This window comes from Sinohyriopsis cumingii, unplaced genomic scaffold, assembly GCF_028554795.1.
Source record: "Sinohyriopsis cumingii isolate HCF-2022 unplaced genomic scaffold, ASM2855479v2 utg000624l, whole genome shotgun sequence".
In the NCBI taxonomy this organism is placed as follows: Eukaryota; Metazoa; Mollusca; class Bivalvia; order Unionida; family Unionidae; genus Sinohyriopsis; species Sinohyriopsis cumingii.
Genome location: NW_028315919.1, coordinates 1356487 through 1374930, shown reverse-complemented (window position 1 = coordinate 1374930; position 18444 = coordinate 1356487). Strand labels below are relative to the sequence as shown.

Below are 18444 nucleotides of genomic sequence, written 5' to 3'. Positions count from 1 at the left end.
GTAGTGTAGTAGATGGAGGTTTGGCGCTAATCAGTGCAGCACATATGCAAGTTTTGAAGATCAGTCAACAAAATGCTTATATTAAGACTGAGAATTACCCATACAAAATACTGCAGTGTTTGTTTCTGGATGAATCTGATTGGTTCGAAGAAGATAAGTCACAGATGAGATATCAACCGCGTAGTCCTGTTTTGGAGAATTTACAACAAATGTTTCCAAAGCTACTTGTTCTGCAATTCGTGTGAATATTTGTAACTTCATAAATGAAGCTGTAGCAATGAAAATAATCCCAAGTAATCGTGCAAATTACCTACAATGCCTGATGCTAACGTCATTCAGAAATCTGGTTAAAAGTTCTCTTGCAAATTTCAAAGTTTCTGTCATATTTTAGACTTGATAAAAGACTTGACTCCTACAACATCAATAAAAATAAAATACACGTATATGCACTCATTGACTGCAGTGTATTTAAAAGTTCAAACCCAAACTGAAATCAGTTTTGGGGTATTGTTCCATTTATCTTCAATCCCGCTAGTAATTCATGCTCTTGTTGTTTCGTCATTTACATGAAAGCGTATGGAAGCTAAAGGGTCTTAATTCGTACTACATACAATTATACCAACGTGTTTTCAGTTCTATGTCGTCTCTCTTTCCTCCATTTAATATGTAATTACGATTGTGCTAGTAAATAAAGCCACTTATTGACCAGCCAAGCCGGCCACAATCGGATTAATATCAGATCTCCGCTGACCTACGTTCACATAGGACAGTTGAGATCTGATTTTAATTAGATTGAACTTGCCAAACCTTCTAAAGTAGAGTCCTTAGAAGGCAATCATGAGCTTACCCCTTTCTTTCTGCCCTGAGATATTAAACATCAGTAGACAGAGATTGCAATTTATCTGAAGCAGGCATTGGCAACTTCGTCCAGGGCGCCATCTGTTTAAGTGTTTTTAAAGCCACACCCTATAATGTAAAGTAACGGATAAACGAGGTCACGCGCTGGATCTGGAATACGGGTCGTATTTTACCCACCTATGATCTTGAGCTTTTCAACCAAGTGATGTATCTGAAATGTTTGAGATTCAGAGGTGCACCATAATATAAAGGAAGTGAAAGTTTATTGGTCTAGAGTACGTAAGGCCAAATACAGTGCAGACTAGCTCGGGCCCTTTTAGTCTGCAGATATGTTTGCCCTAATATGATGAAGAGGACTTCGGATCTGTTTGGTTTGGGTTAGTGTTTTACGGCACAGTAACAAACGTTTACTTTGTGCTGAGGTAATCCGAATAAAGTACTTCCCCCAAGGACACATCATAGTAGCCGAAGCGTTATGATACACTGGAGTATTGGAACACAACCTTTCAGTCGCTAGTCACTGAGCCATTGCATGTCCTACCTCCATTAGTGCTGCACCAAGTCTATTGTACATCCCTAGCCAAGTCTCCGGTGGGGGTGAGGGGCGTAGATCAGTCCTCGATGGCAGTCGTGCCATGTCCTTCCGTTTACACTCTAACATCACATCTGTAAATAAAGTGTACCTTTGGGGGCACGAAAACAAACATTATTTGTCTATGAAGAGGCGAAATTTTTCTGGGCAACTAAAACTATTTAACTCGTCCAGAACTGTGTATAAATATGAGACAAATGACTGTTTTTGTACAGTTTCAAAAGAAATTTCGTTTTCCAGCCCAGAGAGACTTAAAAACACTGACCTTAAAGCAGTATAAATACTCATTAACTGTTTGAAATATTTAACTGGACTTTTTATACATGGGGACGCAGTGTCTGTGCATGAATCGGTGGATGGGTGGATTTAAAGGTAAAGATGATACTATATATAGAAAGATACCCGTTAAAAAATCCACGTGTACTGTCATTTTTATAGCAGTGACTACTAAATAGCATGTTTAACTGTACTTTTACATTGAAAGATGTCTGCTTAATTCATGATGTGCTACGTTGTAAATGTTACAGCTTGTGAAACAAAAATAGAAGGCCGGTGTTAGATCTAGATTCAAGGTACTATTTATATCTACAAATATTGTGGAAAACCCAGGTTCTTTATTTACTGCCTAATAATTATATTTAGAACTTTTCTGAACATTTAATTTCGATTATTTTAGAAAGGTGCGGTGGTACCATTTATGTATATTCAATCTGAGATATAAATGTTTGAACTGATATTACTACGAGGAACACATGCGTCAATAGAACTATGGAATATCAGTTGAAAGCAAGAGGTATAGACGATCTTGGCGGGCATGTTCTTAAACGATGGACTTATGCATGCTGTTGTACGAAAAGGTGCACCTTTTGTAACAAGTTATATAATGCTGGTTCTGGTACAATTCGTTTCATCGTGACAAAATTTGTTTATAACTGGTTCTCTCTCTCTCTCTCTCTCTCTCTCTCTCCTAACTAACAAACCATGTTCAATCCTGTGTATTTTCTAGCTAAGATATATTTTAAATTGATTATATTTATTCCACTTAGATAAATAAATATTCTAAAAGTTTCACCAATATATGCCTCTCCCATCTTCTTCCAGGGCTTTACAGATGTTTTAAAAGCTTTATTGCTTTTGTAGGGTTTAACACCATTTTCAGCACAATATAAGCTATACATGGCGGCCAGTATAAATGGTGATGGAAGAACGCGGGAAAACCCCGGAAAGAACCACCGACCCACGAGTAGCTACTGGCAAGCTTTCTTACATACCCACATTGGCCGAACCCGAGACTCGAACCCGCGCAGACAGAGGTGAGATGGCAGTGATCTGTAACGGTGACCGCTTTAGACCACTCCGCCACTCGAGGCCCCTGTTTTAAATGAAGAATTGTGCTAACTGTGAAGAGATATTAAACACATGAAAGTTAAAAACGTGCAAATTTTCCGATCATGGCTGTACACATCTTACCTATTTATATTTTTTATAATCATGTTTATTTATATTGGGGTTTTCTTCCTAATTCAGGTAATAAGAGCCTGGAGAGGAATCAGAAGAAAGATTCCTACAGGTAGCATATGCTACGGATTCACTATCGATTCTCCATGATTTTATGTGCTACAAAATATCATGAATATGTAAGCTGTTTATATTTAAGCCTTTTTCTATGAAAGACATGTGTCTGTCCTTCACCCTTTCCGTCTATGTACTGAGCTTTTGCAAGTGCCCGAGGTTAGCAAGCCTTAACACACTATTGAAATTCTGATATATTACATTTCTATATTCAGTGGTTGAAAATGTGGTTGTTGGGATATTAATAATTGACAGAAAGTTTCCAGATGTGATGTCAGTTGGTGGTCGTATCCAACCATAGGCAAAATACAAAAGGAGTGATATGAAAATAGTCTTATCATATTCATAGACAGAATAAACCCCAAAGTGTTTGAATTGTCGCAGTCGAATTCTGATTGTCAACTTAATATTTCACTGGCTGTAGACAGTTTTGCTGTATTCCTCGTCACCGAAATTCAATCTTCTGAACTTATCAGCGATCGACTTCAGTAAATATAATTTTACAATATTCTGTATAGGAACCAATATATAGACATGTTCACTTCTTCAGATATATATCCTAGCTTGCAGAACATGTACGTAAACATCGAAAGAGAAACCCTTTACTTTGCTTCATGCACGGTGCAGTAATGTGTGCTGACGTAGCACGGGCAAATATAAGACACGAAGAGGCCAAGTGAGATAATTAAGGTATGTTACAGTGCAAAAATTGCATATAGATAGCCGAAGTGCGATGGTCTCTAAATATTCGTATTTTTGAAGCAACTCACTGCGATTGAACAACATGCACTGTGTGCGCACAGATTTCAGAGTAAGTTAGTGCTTTCAGATTCAAAACTGCCCGGCATGTAGGTAAGTGTTTTGGTTGTTTTATTTTTTCTCTGATAAAATGTTTTTCTGAGTTATCGGCTTTGTACAACCTAATTCCGAATAGATAGGTAAATGCAGATCTTCGAAGCAGAAGCGAATTTTGTGGACTTAAAGGAATACATTAACTCAATAAAAGACTTTTTATGCCATCTTATGTGCATTATAGTAACATTTAGAAGTCTACTGGAATTTGGTAGTGGATCAGTTTAATTTGTAAATAATTGAGTTCTTTATGTCAGAATGCTTCCTGTCAAACTAAATAAAATTCTATTGAACATATACTGTTAAGAAGCTGTTTAATAAGCACTTTTAATTGAAGGTAACAACGGTCACATTTTCTTACGCAATGGGGGTGGGGCGGGGTGGGTGTAACTGTAGTTATGTTTAAATCTGATGGTCCTTATACTATGGTAGATGTATTATTCAGCAAAGTTGCTTCAAAGAATTATTTGCCAACATTTTAAATGGACGACGTTAAATGAAGAATAATGACAAACTGTCGGATGCATAACTTGGATTCAAGAAAAGACAGGGTACACTGACGCTACTCTTGTTTTACATTTTTAATTAATAGATATTTAAGTCAAGGTAAAGGGTTCCAGGCAGTTCATGTTGATTTTAAAATATATTTCATGACAGGTACATAAATGGTTTGTAGGTAGGGTGATATAAGCTACACGAGATTTTTGTATAAGTTACACGAGCTATCTTAATTTTCTTTACTGTCTGCTGACGATATATATGTAGTTTTATTTTCATTAAACATCTAGGGTTACATCAATTCATTGATAATTTCAACCATTAGTGCAGTAAATGGAATCGAATAGTAATCCTGATAAAACGAACGTTATGGTTCTTATAAAGGCATTCCATTGAAATAAGACCAGGTATGGAAAACACAAATGGTTGAATATTTTAACTCATTTGGTTGTGTTTTCTCGACCAATATAATGTTATGTAATGCTCTACAAGTCTTTAAAAGCAATTATATGATTACTTGTAAACTGAAGTTTTCATTACTTAAATTAAAATGAATATTTTGAACTTTCTGTGTATTATTTTTCAGTTTTGCATTACCCAGCAGAGGTATTGGGTTTTCTCTAGGCTGATGCTGTCCAACGTGTACAAGGAACGTTTTACAAATATTTACTACACGTAAAACGATTTAGTTCTAATGTCGCTGTGAATGGTAAACTTGGAAAAATTCAACGTAAATAGCTAAGGTTAGTTTAGATATGTTTCTTCTTAGAAGGTAAAGTTGTGAAAATATTATATTGAGCACACCATATTAACAGTCATTTACTGAAGGTGAATCAAATAATATTATTAAATGGGTTACACCCCTAAAATATAATTTAAACATATGTGTGTTTGGTTGAAGTTTGGATGTTTCCTGATTCTATAAATTGCTTCAGTTTTATTCCAACTTTTGAACGAAACGGTTACAGGTATGTTTTTGTCCGTCAAACAGAAAAAATCCATTAAAACATTTCTCATAAAACTTGTCTATATAAACATATCGAAATTGACTTCTGCTTCGAAGATTCTTTGAAATTCTTGTGTAATCATAAATATATTTAAGCTCTGACGAAATTCAGAGTGTCTTGTCATAATCTAAGAATTGAAACTGGGATATATCCCATTTCAATCACCCCTTCTTTCCGAACTCTTTAGTGTATTGAGGTTGCTCTAGAAGCACTTCCGGTAGGTATTGTCGCTGGGCGACATTGACCGATTGCAACACAGAATGAAGTGAATGAAATTATATTTCTAGCCATGGGTAAACTGTCCAATCAAACGCCCTAAATAAACGCGCGATAAGGTAATTAACTGATAACTGTTAGGCAAAATGGATATGATCATATGTCAAAGGGTATGTATATAACCTGTGCTGATACTTGCAACTGAAATTTTAAAAATGCTGAAAAAGATAATTTGGGAATAATAATATAGTGAACACACAATTTCTTGGCTAATCAACAACATTAAAACAAACATAAAATAAAAACGAATTAAAGCAATAGAATCGACAGAAATTAAATTTACTGTATGCAATGGGACAACCATGATATTTGTTCTTGTAGTGTTTCCAGTATATACTAATTTACGTGAAAACTTAATTACAAAGTACTTCTGGGGAAAAAAATGATACAGTATATGTGTATTCATGTTACAACTATATGGTCTTAAACTAAGTAACAGAAAAAAGTGAAAACCAACAAAATTAGTACAATTCAACAAACAATTTATCTACCTGGAATACAAAGTGAAAATTTAAAAGTACTTACAGTGTTGTGAATTAATAGTCCTAAAAGCTCTATTACAAGTCCAAAAGTATAGGATGTTCCAAATCAATTCCAGTGGTTTACCGAATAAATTCAATCTTGAATGTGCTAAGGTGCCAATGGTCTTAAATGTACTGATATGCTTAAAATATTCATGTATCACAATGATATAATCCAGAATGTCCTTGGATGAATTCACAATAATAAGAAAAGTAGTAGTTTGGTCGTAAAGCCAATGAGAACTTTGTAATTTCAATGAATATTTCAAATAAATCCTCCCAAATTATAACTGAACACAACTGAAAAACTGGTTCCACTACAGATGTTAAGATAGAAATGAGTAATACTGATGTAAACATCCTTAATATAAAACCTAAGACACAATAAGAGAACCAGGAGGAGGGTCAAAATTCATTTCCAGAACAATGAAAGTTATAAACAAGGTCAGATCTTTTACTTAAATATTAGTATTAAAAAAACAACATGATACACATCAGCTAAACCAGACTTTTACAAGTGGAAACCCAATATTTTGAATTCAGATCTAAGTAAACATGTTTACTAAAAATGACATTAGTCAGGCAAACCCAACTCCCGCCCTCAATCATGGACAAAGGTCAACCAAGCAATACAAATTACATGTACATAACAATTAATATGTTATATCCTAGTAATAAGAAAACGATATGTGGATTAGCTACACGTGTTTAAGAAACCTTGAAACTAAGAGGTAGATGATGATGATGATGATGATTATTATTATTATCTCAGTAATTTTGCTGTGCATTTGTTATATTTATCCATCCTCTACTTCAAGCCATTGTTGATTACCTTTTCCGCGTGATATGCATATCATAAGATAAACGCGCAATATGTGTAGCATGTATTCAGTAAGTATGTACATGCTTATGAGAATAAACTATTGAATTAAACTGTAAAAGTTTTAAAGGTCTTGAAGTGCAGAAACCTTTAAAACTTTTACAGTTTAATACTGGTTTGGAATAGTCCTGAAGTTGAAAAACTTTAAGATATTAAATTTGGCGGACGACCGACGAACAATGCACTAGGACTCGGGACCATGCAGTATTGCCTGTGGAACTAAAAACTGCACGTAACGACTGCGCAAGTCCAAGTACAATTTTCGTTGTATTAATGTACTCCAGAAATTACACACTTTAATCAAGCATCACAAAGTGTGAATAAAGAATCTATCCAAGTTCGTCATAATTTTTTAAAAACAAATATTACTTTAAAAAAAGAAATGAGAATGATTAAGGAATTTGTGCGGTAAAAGTAAACTCAAAATTAGAGTCATTAGTAAATAAGAAATTACAGTTTCATCAACCTATCTTTCATAAAGTATGCCTAATATTCTCGTGGAATGAAATAATAATATTCCATATATTTATAATTTACAGTCCTTGGTATTCTCTATAATGAATCGAAGGTGAATAACAATCGAATAAATGCTCACAGTTTACAATTATGCCTTAAGTGTCGACTCTTATCGTCTTTGCATCTTACGCCGTATTTGGCGGGAGTAGTTGTGAACCATTGGAGTAGCTATTAGCCAATGATACTGAACAAGTCAAGCCACACCAATCATTGTTCGAGTTGCTTGATGGATGAGAGACTGTAAACGAATGAATTCACGCAAGCGCCATCGTACAGTAGGAGTTTCCTGAAATTCTAACAAATAAATTTCGGCTGTGCCCACCCTTGTTCCTCTTTTTTAACATACTATAGATTTTGAAGTACGTTTATTTTACGGCTGAAAACGGAGTTGTAAAGAGCAACGGCTGGTTCATTAAGTCGTCGATTGGCTATTTCCCATTCAATGTTGCCTCCCTACACTACAACCTTTACCTATGAGCGAGATCGATGGAAACACTTTAAATTATATCCAAGGAGAGTACAGAAGGAAAAATAAAATATGTCCCCATGAACAGGCAATTAGTAGCCAGACTTTCTTAATGACATTAACTTCTGCTTACGTGTAAACCAAAAACATAGTATTGTGCAAAATTCCGCTAGACTTTGTCTCTTATCAAACAGATGGCTCTAAGCGTAACAATGTTGTTGTTGTTGTTGTTGTGGGGTTTAACGCCAATTTTCAGCACACGATAGGCTATGCATGGCGGCCAGTATTAATGGTAGAGGAAGAACCAGGGAAAACCCCGGGAAGAACCACCGACCCACGAGAAGCTACTGGCAAGCTTTATCACATACCCACATTGGCCAAATCCTAAACTCGAACCCACGCAGACAGGGTGAGATGGAAGTGATCCGTAACGGACAGCGCTTTAGACCACTCGGCTACTCGGGGCCCCTCGTAACAATGTAGAATTATTGATCCGCAAAGCGATACTTCATGCAAGCATTTGAACCTACTTGCAAGCTGAAATCCGTTTTTCTTAATGCATGAGCACTAATTATTTCCACTGCTAGGGTTATTGAGATCTACAACTTGTTTTAAATATAGCAACCTCGACCGAGATTACTTTGAAACAATATTTGTGGGTCATTCATGTTCAAAAATCCCAGCATGCTATTTATAGATGAAAGCATTGTAAATTCCCCCTTGTTTCCACGAATCTATTTTTACACTAAACATGTATCGGTTTTGGGGTCTAATATAGTATTATACAGATCTAAAGTGTGGAATATGAAATGCCACGACGGTCTTATGCGGCACATTGTTATTTACATGTGGTGACTTTATCATCATATGATACGGTTTGCTTATTATATGCAGCAGTTTTTAAACATGAGATTGTCATGGCGTTCCATATAATACATTAGAGTTTGAAGTGTCTGTATTGTTATTAATCTTCTAAAGGAGGAAATAATGGATTGAACTGCAATACGATTTATAAACTCTCCAAAGGTCCTTACGTTTTAAGACCGGATAATCTCAAAATAGGGAGGTGGCAAGTATCTCGTTTAATCGAATTGAGACAGATCTGCTTCTATATTCGTCAAACCCCATGGACATGCCATTTTGTGGAACAATACTTTTGCACATGAATTTAAGATGATAATGATTTTCCAGAATCACACACTGTCTTATCAGTTTTGTTAATTTTTTTTCTCATTTTTGTGGACTTCTGTGGCATTTACGTCAACAAAAATGTTGATAATGTTTGTTCATGTCAGTTTTAATGCTTGTATGCAATCAAAAATACTCCAAAAAGACGCAGAATTCCACGGAACCATTGAACTGTAACATTACATGGAAAGCCTGATATAGAAACAGATGAAAGAAGAGTAGGAAAATAAAATAAGTTCACATGAATCCACCGTCAATAATCCAAAGAAAAGGAGCATAAATAGTTGGACATTGAACTTATCCGATTGAACAGTCTCTGTATTGAAGCCAGCCGTGCTTATGATTGGCTGCTTTTAGTCTGTATATCTACTATTTCGGGGTCCTGTTGTGCAATAAATATGAATGCTCCGTGAAACGTAAGCAGTTAACTTAAGCACAAGAGCTGTAATCAACGTCTAAAGTCACTCTTAGAACTATCTACAATATAATTGGTGTGTGTGTGCATTTAAATACATACATGCATGCATACATACATACATACATGCTGTAAAGTGTCGAATTTTTAATAGTATTGAACCTTAAATTTGAATGCATTGAGCATTAAATCTTATCGCATGTAAGCCAGAAAAGCCTTTGTGAGGGGTCAAATCGACCTTTCTTCTCCCCCCCCCCCATGTCAGTGTTAAACTTGAAAGACCAGCATCAACGACTCATTTTCAAAGGGAAGCTGATTGATTATCTTGAGAAATATTTAGGAACCGCTGCATACGATTGTTCAGAGTAAATTAAGGCGTACACTTTGGAAGTAATGCGAATTTAAAGTGACGACCTTGGTCGAAATTCTTTGGTCCGAAAATTCCTGCGAGAGAAGAAGTTTGGCTCCGAGAAAGCCTAAAAAGATTGTGCTTTCCTCGTTAAACAAGAAATGTCAGAATAGACAGGTTTTAGTGCTAGGAGGCACAATTTCTGAAAGAGAACAGCATAAAGGTACGCAATTTTAATTTTTCACGTAGGTAAAGAAATATGGTAATGTTAGATACACCGCTCACGTGTTAATTTATGGTCGGTCTCTGTGAAGCGAGAGTGATGATCTATCGAATTAGGTCAGAATTTATGCAGTGTTTGGATAGCTAGTTATGCTTCTGAGTAATGTAAGTGAGGGAATTTCATGTACGTATAGGAAGTCATACGTATATAGATTTAGGGTAATTTTGTCCTTTATGGAAACAACTTTCTGAAAGAGACGGTACAGTCTGAAGACGGAAGTCCGGAAAGAGATGACGTGTTCAGAATAAAGGACTAGAAAGTCCAGAAAGAGATGAAGCGTTCAGAATAGGAAGACTAGAGAGAACTGGAAGACATGATACACGGGTTCAGAGAGGAAGGTGATGCAATCAGTCGTGGACATTGTGCTCTTTTCGCCACTCATTATTATGATGAAATAAATCCAAATTAGACACTGCTATTAAATTCTGTTGACATAACTTAGGTAGAATTGGAGTTGTCGCTATTCATTGTTATTGATTAAATTTTGTTATTTTTCTTGTCTAAGGGGGCTCGTATTGCATTATTTCTTCCCAATAGTCTTGTTCAGTTCTCTGTTGATCTATCTATCTATCTATCCACTCACACCGGGCTTTAAAATCGAGGGAGGTCATCCCCTAGATAACGCCAACCAAATCCAATTAACCACTCGTCTTACTAAGAGGGCGACGTTACACATACATACATACATACATACATACATATGTTTACGTACGTACGGGCGTACCTGCATACATACATACGCATCGTAATAGATGATCCAAAGTTAAGAAATCATTAAAGCATTACGGTTCTAGCTTTATTTTTAATGAATTTAAGAATGTCAAAATTTCTATAGTTTCAGGTTGACATAGTAATGCTGAAGTAGTCAAAGTCGGCGTCAACAAAACATTTTTGTGCAAGCCAGTTTTAAAGCTTCCCTACAGGCCCAAAAGGCAAGACACACAGTTCTTATGAACTATTTAATATTAATAGAAATAATTTAAGTTACACGATTCTAGCTTTATTCGTATTAATTTTATAGAATGTAAAAATTTCCATACATTTAACTTGAAATTTTATTTCATGCTTAAAAGGTTTTGAGACATCGCAGATTAAATAAGTGTTGAAAAAAATAAAGGTGGCGTTTCATAGCATAGAATCCCACACTTAAACTCGCGCCTCTCCACTTACCCCTCTTTCGAGAAACTTCTTCCAGTTTTCGATTTACCTGAAATTCTCAGTTTTAGAGTTTTTATGTCAATGATGCAGTTAGGATAGTCATTTCCTAATGGTCATTCCCCGAAGCTCTGCTAAAATAGTAAAATACAAAAACAGTTTTATAAATTAGATATAGGTAGAATTGTTGCTATTTGGTCTTCTTAGAGATACTTGTGCATCTTAACATATTTTTACTGTTGTTTCATCAATATGATATCTTCACATTACTGGATATAATTTTACTTTAGTATGATTAATATCAAGTCTTCACATTACTGGATATACTTATAATATTGTATGACCAATATTGCATTACTTAAATTCAGTTTCACTATAATGCAGTTATGTTTTCAGTGGTGTTTGCATCTTAATGAAGATTTTCGATAAATTTGTGTTTCTAAACTTCCTTACATGGTTGATGTGTGCTCAAGTCAAACTTCGAACTTCACGTCATTTTAACAAAATGTGTGTGATATAACAATTGCATCCATTCAGTTGACTGAAACCTTATATAAACAGAGTATTTATCCAGTCGTGTCATAGTATTTGTTACAATTACATCTGTTCATTTGTTCTTTGCATAATCATCCTCGTTGAGGTAATTTTTGTAATAATCTCGGCTCTTTTTATTTATCCTTCATGAGCATGCAGCAATATATGCAGAACACATTTTTTTCTCTTTTTACAGCAATGTTACTAAAATTATGCCCTGTGTATTTTTTTTTTTTTCTTTTCTATTTTTCTTTTACAGGTAATGCATATAGCCATCAGAAGAATTACTGATTCCCTGGATCGACAGCAGCTATTACAAATGTAAAATTAACACAGTTTGGCAAGTTTCACGTCCAGTGATCCATTCGTTTACCTATCTATCGCAGACTCGCTGCTTTTTCAAACGTATTGCCACTATGAAGTTGATAAAAATTGGGTGTGGAAAATATGACAAAAGTAGAGTTATCATGCAGAACCCTCAATTACCATTTTAGCACCTGTTACATTGAGTTTTAGTCTCTGGGCTTGGTAATTAATTGGGAGATGTCACTGCATCACTTTAGACTACTCATGAAGATTCATGAAAATATAAACCAGAAAATATAACTAATTGAGCGCCCACCACCACCATCACCCCCCCCCCCCATATTGTCGGTTAAAGTGACATTTACCTAAAATCAGGCCTATAAAACTTGATTTATCATGCATAAAGGAAAATCCCATATTCAACTATAGTGACCGTAAGCACACAGACAAACACACAGACACACACATACACACACACACACACACACACACACACACACACACATATATATATATATATATATATATATATATATATATATATATATATATATATATATATATATATATATATATATATGTGTGTGTGTGTGTGTGTGTGTGTGTGTGTTTTCCAAAAACGATAGCGTCTTAGTTTCTTTCCCTGCTCGTGAGCAAGCCACGTGAGGTTTGACTGAAACAAGACCACATGAAACTAAACTTATGTTGCTGAAACCACCTTGTATATTGACAAACGGATGAACAGTATGCATGTATATTATTTAACGGCACTTAAGCACAATCCTAGCTATATATTCACGATTAAATTAATGTTCGAAAAATATGAAGGTGAAAAACGCACAATCTTGAAAGATAAATCCTTCCAAATACAAGTTTTTATAAGATAGTCCAACAAAATACAAGGTAGCAATTTTAAAAGATATACAAAATGAAATAGATAGATGAAAAGAAACATATAAAGTCTTTATAATACTGAGTGAAGATTTATTATACAAGCCTGATTATTTTAGAAACTAATATATCCAACGGTACATAATCAACAGGGGTGCAGTGCTACGAGAACGCGTGGAAACGGCGTTCACTTACTTTCTGGCGCTCGTAGTTGTCCCCCGCACTTCTTGATTTTTCTATCACTTCTATAATCAAGAAACTTTGAGTCGACATATATGAGGCGGCGTAACGGACAAAAGCTTGTCCAGTCATAACGTTGTAGTTGAAATTTTAATGTCATATTTCCAGAATTCCATTTTCATGTGTTGTATCAAACATGCTTGTCCTTAAAGTTCCATTTTTTAGATCAAGATTTTAAATAGTATCCGTCGAATTAAACAGTAGTGGTTGAAAGTTATATTTTCTATGTCGATGTGTAAGACTGTCGTTTGAATTACACGGCGGTGGTTGAAATTTCAATGTCATACGTCAAAAATTCCTAATTTACGTATTGGTTCAAAGACTTGTTGCAAGTTCCATCTCATATGTTGAGTATTTAGATTTGATCTGTTGAATTACACAGCGCTGGCTGAAAATTCGATGTCCAATGTGAGTTTTTAGAGTGTATCTTCTGAAATACACGGTGGTTATTGAAATTTTAATGTCATATGTCGAGAGTTTCAATTTAACATGTTGAATCACATAGATTGTGCTGAAAGTTCCATTTCGTATGTTGAGTTTTTGATTGTATCTCTTGAATTACAGAGCGGTGGTTGGACATTTTATTGTGTTTGTCAGAATTGCTAATTTTATATGGTGAAATGCTGTGTTGGTGTTAAAGGTAACATTACGCAATGTCCACTTTAACAATTTCAAATAATATCTAGTATCAAGATTCATCATTCGTGTATTCAATTATGAGGCGCTATTATATTTCATGCATTTTACAGTTTGAAGTTACCATTCACAAGTCGAGAATTACTATGAATTTCTTCGCTAGAGGTCGCTCTAGTGAACTGACCGCGTTATTTTTAAACAAGGAGGCTGCTTCTCGTTCTTGTGAAATTCAACATATTAAATCTAAATACTCGCCATATGAAATGGACCTTTCATCACAAACAGTTACATTCAACGTGTGCATCACGGATTCTCGACATATGATATTGAAATTTCAACAACCGCTGTGTAATTCAAATATACACTGTGAAACGTCGACATAGGAAATAGAACTTTAAATCACCACTGTATAATTCAACACATAAAATCTAAAATATCGATCTAGAAAATGTAACTTTAAGGACATGCAATTTGATCCAACACGTGATTTTGGATTTCTCAACATACGACATCGAAATTTCAACCTCAACTTTCTCACTGGACCAGCTTTTGTCCGCTACGGCGCTTCATAGACATCACAATACATCTGTTGAACAGGATGAATGTCGATACACTCGGCACAGTTGTGTTCCATTCTCAGTGGGCAATGACGGGATATGCAGTTTAGTCGAGGTCAACCCTTCAGGAGGTGTACACGTGTCAGATATATGTGCTCCTGACGCGACCAGCACATTTCCAGCTGACCTCCCTGGTTCGTTCCGTATGGGGATAGACGCCGCTCTTCGCTATGGATTTAATATTACGAACTATATTTTATCAAGTTTTATATTCAGTTATTTTGCAAAGAACATACAGCGTGTCCATTATACAATATCTAAAGCCACTGTGGCTGGAGTACAGCAATACCCGCTTTATCCGCTCTCTCATTACCATTTATTCCAAAAGAACCTGGCTGCCAACAGAACAGGATACCTTTTTAAAAACAATTTATTAGTATTAGGAGTTTCAGCAGGATTTTGGGTATTAACAGATTGTACCATTTAAGGCTTTGCAAGACTTTTAAGAGTGGAGTGGAAATCAGAAAAGATGATCAAATGGATTTTTGAGAGGTTCGATGTACCTCAAATATGTGAGTATGACTGTTCTGCGTAATTAGTGGAAGCTTTATCCAGTATACACCTCGAGATTGTGTCATGGTGTGTTGCAGTGGCATCTTGTCTTCATCTTTAGACCGGTATATACAAAGGGATGTGCGGCCACGAAGACAGGCCATGATTTCATTAAATTTGCTCTGAAAAATGATCATCTTAAAGAGAAATGGGGGAGGGGTACTAATCAAGATAGACTTTGGAAATAAAGAATTATGTTGTATTGACAAGACTAAACTTTTCATATTATATACGAGGAAGGATTTATATGCTAAGAACTTTTATTAAATTTGGTTTGCAATCATACCAGATTTGTTTTGATAAACACGTGTATTAAACAATTATGTAATTATGAACACACCTCCTGAAACATTATTCTCAAGCAACTCCCAAAAGACCGTTTCGCTTCATAACTAATTTAGTTCTCTCTCTCTCTCTCTCTCTCTCTCTCTCTCTCTCACGCACACACACACACACACACGGGCGTCTGACCAAAATCTCAAGCAATAAATCAACGATATGAAAAAGACGATGAAGCGATCGAATACTCTCAGTAATTAAAGGTCGACCAGCGGCCAAACGTGGGTGGGTGGATCTAACTTTGCTTCGAAATGGCTGGCTGACAATTTTTATTTTGCTACCATGCCAATAAATTAAGATGTGAAAAGCCTGTTGATAGCTGCTGACTGCATACTAACTAGATTATCAACTACTGTAAATTAATTACTGCATGTAACTGAAAAATGTTAAGTCGACAGCCAAATGCGTGATAATAAGAATCAACGTCGTTATCCATCGGTTACAGTGTAGCCTTGACCTTTGAGATCATCCAGACGTTTCTGATTGGCCGCCAAATAATACAATTACATCTGACTTACTTGACCTACAAGCTCAATGAACTTCTATCCGCGCCCGTACCGGTATTTCCAGTGCTGTCGTAATGAAATTACGTTCTCGAAAAACTGGGCAAACACTTGAAAATCTGCTATTATAAAAATCTGAAAAATCACTGCGCGGTTCAACTTTTCAAAAGCGGATGTTCTCCGACCTACCACCCCATAAACGTACGTTACATAACTGTAAATATCGAACACTTAGCGGGAGTGGTTAGAGGAAACAGAGACAGGGTCCGTATAAAGAAACATTACAAAAGTATATATAAAATCTCTCCTTACCCTTACGCCATTTGCATCTTCACTATACGATCTTAACATGAAGTATCGTCAAACACTTATCAACAATCAATTTGGCGTGTTGAATCGTCAAACATCAATCATCTCAGTGTCATTATTAATACTAAGACTTCTACACGTAAGTTTTGTTTGTTTTGTTACGTGTTTAATTTGTGTTTTCTTTCCTTATTTATTTCTCGATTTTTATGTTTATACAGAGATATTTTTAATGTGACACCAACTAGAGTAAACAATGCAGTAACTTAGTTGAATGTTAATGAGGTAGAAAGACTATTAAAGATGTCGCTTTGTTTATCATACAAGATTCTGCACTTTTATTTGTAGACGGAGAGATTTTCTCCCCATATCCATTTACAATCTGTACATAGTGAAGAACTGAGCTGCGATGCTATTTATAGGTAATGAGATCGGAAAACCCCACGTATTTCAATGTCTATTTTTATTCCATAATCATTTCCAGTTCAAGTGTTCTCGCAGTTACAACTTGCGTAATTCTGAGTAGTTTGGCATTCATGTAAGCTATCTTTTGGGGGGGGGGGGCACGAGACAGATGCCCCCCATTTCCAAAAAATAAAAGTATTTTATGTTTGTGTGTTTCCCCCTCAGATGTGTTTTATGTTTTATTTAAAATAAAATTTTATATCAAAAATGTAGTTTTTAGAATTTTTGATGGGGTATTTATGTTTCCTTAGTGTTATCTAAAGGGTTGTTCGTCCGAACCTGGTTTCCCTTACCTTGCTCGAAGTTCCTTCCCTTGAAATTGTGTGACCTTTGCTATAGGTCGCCTAGGTCTCAGTGTTTGCTATATCTAGTGGTGCTATATTGTGTGTATGCTATATTTTATGTATGTTTGAGACAGCAAGTATAAATCAAATATCTTTCCCAATTGTATTTCTTCCTAATTTAGATTCAAGATCCGTTATGATATATTATATTTTATCTTTTAATTTGTTTTATGGGTTTCGAATTTTGACGATGGAACGATGTACTATTTAGATTTGGTATTAAAAAATTCATATTGTATTATTCGAGTGATAATATGTGTCTTTCCTCGTAATAGTTTTTAAAGATGTTGATAGGTAGGTTACGCTCGATCCAAGGCCCACACTTCTTTTATTCTCTATGTGTTTCTCCTGGGTCGAGTTAGGCCTCCTTTATTTAGTTTATCTGATTATTCTTTATTGAAAGATCCAAAATTGTTTAATGAGACCCCATTTTTGTATAGTGGTCAACCATACAGTGCAGGAGCTGTATGGCTTTTAAGATATAGAAGAAGTTAGTAGGGTTTTAAACTAAGTGTTATACAGTATGTATTTGTGTCTCTTTTGTCTGTTTATCTTCTACATAGGGTGTTTTCAAAGACTCTTTCATGAGCCTGTCCATTTCGCGTAGCGCCGTGTGACTTACCCCTATGATGTCATAGCCTTTTACTTCCCCCATATAGTTTCCCTGTATCCATTATTATATGTCTTTAGAATTTTCTTTCAGCAAAAAATAAATGATAAAAAAATTTAAATAACAATATTTGATATATAATTTGACATTTTCTTAGAAATATGGCTGTTGTGGGGTGAGAGGATGGGGTATGGGTATGGCATCGGCTCGCATTTGCGCTACTCGACCCTTCGGTCTGTAATACCGATTCCTCCCTCCACCTCTCTCCCCCAATTGCAACATAAATTGCGTTATATCAGCCTGATGGTAAGTATCTGTTCGTCGTAAGACATATTGAGTTCTTACTGTGGTTAATATTCTTATTTGTACCACATATCTTATTTAAAAATCTTTATCACCTGTCCACAGGATATCATCGTAGTTACTATATAGTCTATAATGTTTAGAACGATTTTGTTTTCGTAGTCTACATCTATGAATAAAATGTTATTTTTGTTATACTTATATTTTTTGCATATTTCCATTATTAACTTTGACCTATTATGTTTAGTTTTATCACATTGGGCAATCGTATGTAGTTTGGTGAAGTTCGCTGTTTTACATAAAGGGCATTTCGGTACTATCCTGATCATACGACGTTTGATTGCTTCTTCGCCTGTTAGACAGGCGTTGT

The 18444-nt window shown here is 35.4% G+C and overlaps 1 long non-coding RNA gene across 3 annotated transcripts; it reads left to right on the top strand.

Moving 5' to 3' along the window:
* Positions 1-2148: 2148 nt before the first annotated feature.
* LOC149773587 (uncharacterized) lies at positions 2149-15489 on the top strand. 3 transcript variants are annotated; one of them, XR_016417350.1, is made up of 5 exons: positions 2149-2307; positions 2978-3712; positions 4959-5115; positions 11109-11205; positions 12222-15489. It is a non-coding gene; the product is annotated as an uncharacterized LOC149773587 (long non-coding RNA). The 3 variants fall into 3 exon arrangements; XR_016417351.1 differs by having other exon boundaries at positions 2153-2307; positions 3573-3712; XR_016417349.1 differs by having other exon boundaries at positions 2151-3712.
* Positions 15490-18444: the final 2955 nt, after the last annotated feature.